The following is an 8,967-nucleotide window of genomic DNA, read 5'->3' on the forward strand; positions in this document are numbered from 1 at the left end:
AGTGAGTATATTAAGGGCAATTGCTAGTTGAATTCTTAAGTTTTAGGGAAAATAGAAAAGGAGATTTTATCGATTAGCAACTATGTAATATAAACTGTCTTTCATCTTTTCTTTCTTTTTTTTTTTTAAAGAGAGAGTGAGAGAGGAGAGAGAGTGAGAGAGAGAGAGAGAGAGAATTTTTAATATTTATTTTTTAGTTCTCGGCAGACACAACATCTTTGTTGGTATGTGGTGCTGAGGATCGAACCCGGGACGCACGCATGCCAGGCGAGCGCGCTACCACTTGAGCCACATCCCCAGCCCTCATCTTTTCTTGCTTACTCTCTCTCTCTCTCTTTTTTTTTTTTTTTTTTTTTTGAGAGTTACTCACTTTTTAAATGTGTGTTAGTCCTGGATACAAAGAAGCAGGGTGTTAGCAGTTGGATTTTCTTCTCCAATAAAGGCAAGTTAAGAAGTGTACCAGAGACAGAAGATAAAACATGAATCTCTTTTTTAAAGCAATCTCCCTGAAAGCCAGCAGTACTGTTGCAGTTTAAAACAGGCTTTCCACACTGTGTTTCACCCCACCAGCCCACCCTCTTTATCAGTTATAATTCTGGGACTTGCTTGACTGGAGAGATTTTGTGGGAGGGATTTCTCCTTTGAGCCTTTCATGTGCAAAGATTGTTCTTGGAAATCTTGATGATCTTGGGGGACTCTCCAGTACTGGATGAGGAAGGAAGATGGATGGTTCTTTATGAATTCTTCTGAGGAACTTTGTGATGGTCCTCACTTCTGTGGATGCCTGCAGGCTGAACTCACCCAGTTCTTGAATACTGCCTGACATCTTGTAGCCCTATCAGGGACTGGTCCCTGAACACATCACAGCAGTTGACCTGCATGGTCAACTGAAGGGCTTGTCCAGATTTTTTGTGAACAGCTGCAGCCAGCCCATACTTGGAATTGTTAGCTGTCCTGAAGACTTCTTCTATGGTCTTGAACTTCAGGATTTGCATCACAGGCCCAGAGATCTCTTCCTTTTGCGATGGTCATGTCATCTCGCACATTTCCACACACAGTGGGCTGAATGAAATAGCTGAGCTCTGCAGGGGCCCCACCACCACACAGCAGCTTCACCCCCTCTTGCTTCCCTGACTGGATGCAGCCAAGGATCTTCTTGAACTGAATTTCATCTACCTGAGGCCCCTCCTCCGTTCATCTGTCAAAAAGGTTCCCCACCATCCAAGACTTGGCCTGGATGATCGATCGTGCTCTTCACAAACTGTGTGTCCTCCTGCGTGAAGGTTCGGGAGCAGGTGCAACGGCACTGGTCCTGGTTGAAGAACAGGGCAAAGTGGGCCTGTTCCACTGTTCAGTACACATCAGCGTCCAACATGCTGATGTTGGGGCTCTTTCCCTCCAGCTCCAGGGTCACTGTCTTGAGGTTGCTATTCCCCCCAAACAACTTGGATTAGGTGGTTAACCTGCAGCCAGGCGTAGATCAGCAGGCCCCTGTCAGAGACGTCCTTGCCGCACCAAGGCAAGCCCGGCTGGAAGGTGGCCCGGAAAGCTTTTGCTGCCTTGTCCACGTCTTCTTTGTCCCTTTCTACTACCTGACAGATGACCTCTCTAGTGGATGGATTGACAATGGGGAATGTTTTCTTGCTGATGGCGTTAGTCCTGCCACTCATTGTTTATGAAGATCTGGTTGTTGAAGACCTTGGGCGACTGGTTGGGAGACTGTACCGCTTGGGTGGTGGTTGCTGAGATCATACTCCCCAGACTGGCCAGTGGTTGCCAGCAGGCTGGTGATAAAAACCTGCAGCAGAGGGCCCACAGCAGGGTGGGCAGCTAGCGGTACTCAGACTCCTGTGCTGGTCGCTGGTCCTCTTGGCTTTCTCTTTTGTTTTCAGATTGCCACAGACTTAATTAGCACTGACATCTTGCTGTGGATTTTGTCTGCTAGTAATCACTATAACTTTACTTAGTTGTATAGATTACATATGAATTTCATTTTAGTAAAATTTCCTCTTTGATAAAGATCTCTACTTTGCCCATCTAAAATATAAATTTATAAGATAAATTTTGCTGAATTAAAAATCATCATTTCCCCCTCTCCCCTACTTTTCCTTAAGTAAGGTTTGGTTTCAGGTATCTTTTGCAGCTTTTTTTAACATTGCTATCTTAGTGTCTGTTGTTTGGTGGTATGACTTGATCTTTTTTGTATGATTATTTTTTCCTTTTTTTTTCAGCTTTTTATAAGAATATTTCTATTCTTATAATTGTTTTCTTTTTCTTCCAGTGAATGCAATTTCATCGTACATGGACAACTGTTTTAGAATTTGACACCTCCTCTCCTAAGATTTTGAAAGACTATAAGAGCTAAGAAGGTTGTCTGACGTATAAAATGTTTGCTGTGGTCAGAGTTTTTTTTTTTTTTTTAATAAAGTCAAGGAATATGTGAACTAAACCCCTCTCACTCTTTTCCCTGTGCCTCCTGGATGGAAATAGCCACCCAGATGAATTGAATGGGATATTTACTGAATATCTACAAATATCTACTTCTGAAATTAAAATGTGTGTGTGTGTGTGTGTGTGTGTGTGTGTGTGACATTTCTTTCACTCTTTAAAGAAACCCCTATGTGAGGTAGTAATACAAATTCATTTAGGAGGGGTCTTAAGTATGTTTCAAGTGGATCACCTACATTTGATGCGGCAGAGCACTTTCTTGTGTGTTTTTATACACATTTTTTTAAATGAATGTAAGTTTCAGGACAACTCAAACAGTATTTCTGATAATTTGAAATACTGGTCACTGTATTATTTCTCAAATGTCATCTAAATGTTGGTAACACCTTTGATTTTTTGTTTTTTCTGTCTGTGAAGGGAGTCTGGGAAAAAAGTCCAGTTAAGAGGATTTGTTAATATCTACCCACCTAATTTTGCCATTTACAGAGAACTAAACTGGGCTTGACTTGTTGACAGAAGAACCAATTGTTTATTCATGTCACAAAAATTTTTAGAAAATTGGGCAAGTATAAACTTACTTATTAATTATTTATAACTCCACTGTCAAAAATTCCATTTAAGATTGGGTTTATTTTCTGACATATTAGTTTTTTAATTTCTTATTGTAAATGTTGAATATTTTGCTATTCTTTCTTAGGTGAAGGTTGAATAATTTTCCCTTTTTTATTACTGTTATGATTTATATATGAAGTGTTCCCCAAAACTCTTGTGTGAGACAATGCAAAAAAGTTAAGAGATAAAATGATTGTGTTATGAGAGCCTTAACCTAATCAGTAATCCACGGATCTGGATTAACTGGGCAGTAACTGTAGGCAGGTAAGATGTAACTGGCCACTGGGAGCATTCCTTGGAGCTTGTATTTTTTCCTGATCTGCAGATTGTGCTCCCTCTCATATTCATATTCATTCTCACTCTCTCTCTCTCTCTCTCTCTCTCTCTCTCTCTCTCTCTCTCTCTCTCTCTCTCTCTCTCTCTCTCTCCCCTTCCTGATTGCCAGATCCTGAACTGCTTTCCTCCTCCACACACTTTTGCCATGACCTTGGGCACGACAATGGAGATCTCAGTTGACTGAGATCTCTAAATCTCTGAGAACCAAATAAATTTTTCACCCTCTAAAATTGTTATTGTAAAGTATTTTGATCACAGAGAAAATAAAACTGACTAAAATAAAAAGAAAAGAAAAGAAAAACCAGGAGATAAGTAAAGTTCTCTAGAAAGGAAAGAGATAAGGGAAGATGGGGGTTTGAACAAGAGTGGTAAGATAGAGTTTGGGGGCTTCCTGGAGGGAAACAGTCTATAAAAGAGAAGGGCGACTGGGGGCTGTCAGGACTCTTGGAGGGAGACGTGTGTTTAATCTTCATGAAGACATCCAGGGAAGGTATCGTCCATCCCTTTGGTAACTGAGGAAGTTGAGGCCAGCAACAGGATAAAGTTACATCTGTATAAAGCCCAATGGCAGGTTGTGTGTGTGCCAAGTGTGGGGAGACCCAAAAGTGAACACTGGACAGAGATATCTTCTTCAAACCACAGTGTTTAAGGAGTATTTATGAAGTTTTATTGTGTCAAGTATTCTTTTGAGTTTCAACACAAAATCATTGGTTATTGTTATGAATGAGAAAGGCTACTCTATGGTATGGGAATGTATTTCTTGTTAATGTATTGCCGTTTGGACTGTTTTTGGATTGTATCAAAGTTTCAAGCCTGGCTTTAGGGTAGTACTAGGCAAGAAATTAACCTTCAGAAATAAAATGTCAGCAGGAGCTTGGACTCAGGTCTGCTTCCCCTGAGGCTGGTGTTTTCAATGGCTGTGCTCAGTCCAGAGAACATCAATAGAATGATCCATCGGTTTCTTATTGGAAGCATCCAGCTGGTAGCCCCAAGGATATTGTGGTCACAGGTGAGGGGGAGCCTTAGAGCTAACAGGAGCAGTAGTGGGAGGAATAGATTGCCATGCTTAATTTGAAAAACCATAGAACAACTTGTTAATGTCCTTTTGTGTTATTAAATAAGAAATCCAACTGTATTTTTAGGTGCTTTATTTTCACGTTAAGATATCCTATCAACCAGCTAGGCATGGTGGCACATGCCTATAATCTCAGTGGGAATCTGAAGCAGGAGGATTGCAAGTTCAAAGCCAGGCTCTGCAAAAGTGAGGCACTAAGAAACTTAGTAAGACCCTGTCTATAAATAAAACACAAAACAGGGCTGGGGATGTGGCTTAGTGGTTGAGTGCCAATGTGAGTTCAATCCCTGGTACCCCCCTACACCCACCCCCCGCCAAAAAAAAAGATAAAGATGTCCTATCAACTGATGTCTACAAAGATTCATTGAGCAGGAAAGGAATGACTAGATAGTCTTGTTAGCTTGGTTGTATGTAACATGGAGACACTTTATTTTAAATTTTAAAAATGAAATCTATGGCAAAATGTGATTTATCAAGCCATACCCACAGCTGCTTGTTCTTCAAGTACAGTTTAACAAGCCATTTTGTAGAATAATGAGCTCCTTGCAATTCACTGTCTGATCCTCTCTCCAGCAGCAGTGGCATCCGCTGGTTGCTTGTTAGAAAGTGCAGGATCTCAGGTTCCACCCAGATCCTCTGAATTAGACTCTGCATTTTGACAGGGTTCACAGGTGATTCATACATACATTACAGTTTGAGAAATACTGCTGTAAGGCAATTTGGGGCTCTGCAGTGGATTAAAAAATATTGGGAATGTCTTGGCCTTGCCTAATCTTGCTTGTAATGGCAATTAGCTGAAAGCACATGAACTGGCAATTAACAAAAGGCAGCAAGATTTCCTTGCCAAGCCAGTGGTACCCACAAAAAGGTTGTAAGTGTTGGGAGGAAAGAGCAAATCACAGCCAATTAAGTCCACCAGGGGAGATGTCAAGCCAGTTGCCTTGTTGTTATTTCAAATTCTCTTCACCTCCATACCTGCCATAAGCTCCTGAAGCCCTAGGGGGCAGTATGGTACAGTAAAAGACAGATTGCATCAACACCCCAGTGTTCCTCTTAGTAGCCTGTGACCTTGGGGAAAAAAAATGCCCCTGAGCCTCTGTTTTTTGACAAATAGAAAACTCCACGGATTGCTATAAGGATTAAAAGCAAAATAAATGTAATGCCTAACACATATTAGGCACTCAGGTTTTCCTTTTGTTGCCTTCCCCTTGTTTAATTCAGAGTTACAGCCAGGAAACCCGTACTGTTTACGGACCCTCACAAAGGTTATGCTAAAGCAGGTAAGTCTGAAATAAGTTGTCAGCAGTGGCCAGTTTGACCCACAGCTACCTTTCCCAGCAGGTGTTGCTTGTATGCTCTTGCTGTACTCTGGGCAGGAAAGGTGGTCTGCAAGAATGCAGGGAATTGCTTCAGCTTCTTGATTTTCAGCCATTCAAGGTAGTGATAAGCCTCCAAGCATGACTCTGTTGCAGTGGTGAGACCCACCACAGGCTTAGGTCTAATGCAGCCATTCTCAAGTTCCAGGTGCACATTAAAATCTTCTGGAGATTTCTATAAAACTGTTGGTTCCCAGAATCCATCCCAGACTAGCTAAATAGACTCTTTGGCGTTAGAAGGACAGTTAAGAAGGTACCTCAGGTGATTTTAACATTACCTAAGTTTAAGAACCACTATAAACTGTGAGTTATGGACTTGGTACTACTAGAAGCCAGGCTTAGAGCTTAAGTGCAAGTGAGAGAGAGTCTTCTGCCCCAGAGGCTATGGCTCTTCTGTTAACTAACTGTTGTGGTTCTTGTACCTTCTGTGAAAGCTTTAAGTTCAATCTGTTTTAGGTGTGACTGTTTGGAGAAAAAGAGAAAAAAAAGAGAGAAAAATGAAAAAGAAGGAAATATAAACTTAGTTTTATGTATCCAGATGTTGTATCCTTTTAAATTTTTTTTTCTAGCATATAGCAAGCTTTCTGGAATCTTTCTGATTTTATTCCATATACTCTATATAAAATTTAGAATGCTTTGCAATATAGAGTTTATTTTCTTAGAAGTTGGCTTGCATTTCTCATTTTTCTTTATCTTTTTGTGAGAGATCATTTATGTGCTCAGTCTTTGTTGGGGGAGGGATTAACTCATTTTTCCCAATATTTGTTTTTTTTTTTTTAGTTTTTGTGAATTTTAGTATGTTCACCAAAATTAATTAGTAAAGACAGGATCCACCAGGCACAACTTGAGTTGGCTAAAACACACTATTTGTATGTGTGACTCTGTTATGGTTTAGATATGAAATGTCCCCCAAAAGTTTATGTATGAGACAATGGAAGAATTTTCAGAAACGAATTGATTGGAGCATAAAGTGTGAGCTAATCAGTGGATTAATCCAATGATATGGACTAACTGGGTGGTAACTCTAAGCAGGTAGGGTGTACCTAGAGCAGGTAGGTCACTGGGGGCATGCCTTTATATTTTGTCGCTTTCTGTTTCCTTGTTGCCAATTCTGATCTGGTTTCCTCCACTACAGTCTTCTGCCATCATGTTCTGTTTTACTTTGTTTTACTTTGGGTCCAGAGCTGTGGAGTGGGCCCTGTGTAAAATGAGATCTCTGTAACGGTAAGCCATTTTTCACCTCTAAAATTGTTCTTTTTTTTTTTTTTTTTTTTTTGGTCCTAGCAGTGAAAAAGTTAATATAGGCTCCAGCTTCTTCTAAAATCTAAAGTTTGGGAGGCAATAAAAATGTTTGAAGTCATGTATAGTGATTGGGGATGTTGACTTGGAATGAAGTGAAGATTAAACCAGCTACTTCTTACAAGTATGTCTGGGGTCTCACAGGCATTCAAATGAGTGAGTATTAATCTTTTATTCCAGAAAGCAGAGTCAGAGTGTAAACAATGTGACTGAAGTCAGGGCACAGACCAGATGGCTATGGTAGTAAAAGATCTTAATATCTTTTTATGAAAATTTGAGAATAAAATAATAGCATGTTTTATAGTTCATATAGATGATTACAAGGGTTTGTGGCAGTTCTAACACGTTTTTGGTAGTTCCATGTTTTTTCCCTGACAGAAGGTGTGATCCTGGCATGGCTGGACCAGTACTGCCCGTGTTCTGAAGAATCAAGAAGTTTTTACCTTTACCTTTTCAATTTCATAGAACTTTATGAAGACAACAGAGAAATTGGAATAACTGAAGTTGGAATAACTGAAACATCTTTAGAGAATGAGAACTATCTAAATTTTTTGGATATTACTATTTTTATTCTTTATCATTTCATTAAATATGTTTCTACTAAAATTTTACATTTACATATGATCATCTATCAAGATATCAGCACATTTTATTATTTGATTCTGTGCCACTAGTAAATATGATGATATCTAACTTATAAGAATTTGTAAATACCAGGAGCCTTGCAGGAAGTAGACATATATTTCTATTTCAATGGCTTAGACATTACAGAGATATGAGAGTAGTCACTAAATATATTTAAGCATACTCATCTGTTAGACCAAAATAAAATTTCATGGATAAAAGTAATGATAATTCGAGTTTAAGTAGAAGAAAAAACATGTAAAAATTTCCAATGTAAAAGGTGAACTTAGGTCAATCTCTTTTTTTGCTGGATTTTGCTTTTTTTTTTTTTTTTTTTTTTTTTTTGCTGAAGTTGAACCCAGGGGCACTTTACCACTAAGCTTTTAATTTTTTTATTTTTTATTTTGAGACAGGTTGCTGAAGGACTTACTAAATTAATGAGGCTGGCCTTGAACTTGAAATCTTCCTGCCTCAGTCTCCTGTGTTGCTGAGATTACAGGCATGGGACACTGTTAGGTCAATTTCTTTCATGAAGATAAATGAAAATTTCTTAAAGTATTAGTAAGTGAATTAAGCAAGATATAAAGGAGAATAATATGTAATAATCAATTTGAGCTCATTTCAATAATGGAGATTGTTTTATCATTTGGAAATAAATATTTGAAATTTACTAAATGAAAATGGGACAAAAGTATAAAAGCATACTTGTAGATGCAAGAAAAGTACTTGATAAAATTCAGCAATAATTCATAATACTTTTTTAAGGATGTAAAAATTACCTTTATTAATCTTGTTTTAATGAAACATTTTAATGGTGGTGAGTAAGACAAGATTCTGCTTCCAGGAATTTATAGATTTATTTGTTCAACAAAATCTGTGTTTACATTTGCCAGCATACCCTTCTGCATGAAGTCCTTTCTATAGGATCCCTATGCTTACTTCACAAATGTAGAATAGAAATTAGTTCAAAAAGCCTTGTTTGTAAAATACATAAATGGAAGAATCACAAGGTTAATGGTAAGAATTTCAGGATATTCAGGTCTCTAAGCACAATTACCATACACTCCCATAAAAAGGTTTTGTCACAGTCCTTTTGCTGAAAAGAACTTTTGGTGTGACTCTGTGTCATTTTTTTTCCTTAATAAGTCAATTATCTCTTTAAAAAAAAAACAAAATAAATTTTATTAAGTATATCTG

The 8,967-nt window shown here is 38.5% G+C and overlaps 1 pseudogene; it reads right to left on the minus strand.

Annotated features, from left to right (window-relative positions):
- Positions 1 to 583: 583 nt before the first annotated feature.
- On the minus strand, positions 584 to 1,670 carry LOC113190760 (aldehyde dehydrogenase, mitochondrial pseudogene; annotated as a pseudogene).
- Positions 1,671 to 8,967: the final 7,297 nt, after the last annotated feature.

Source organism: Urocitellus parryii, chromosome 2, assembly GCF_045843805.1.
Source record: "Urocitellus parryii isolate mUroPar1 chromosome 2, mUroPar1.hap1, whole genome shotgun sequence".
NCBI classification, from domain to species: domain Eukaryota; kingdom Metazoa; phylum Chordata; class Mammalia; order Rodentia; family Sciuridae; genus Urocitellus; species Urocitellus parryii.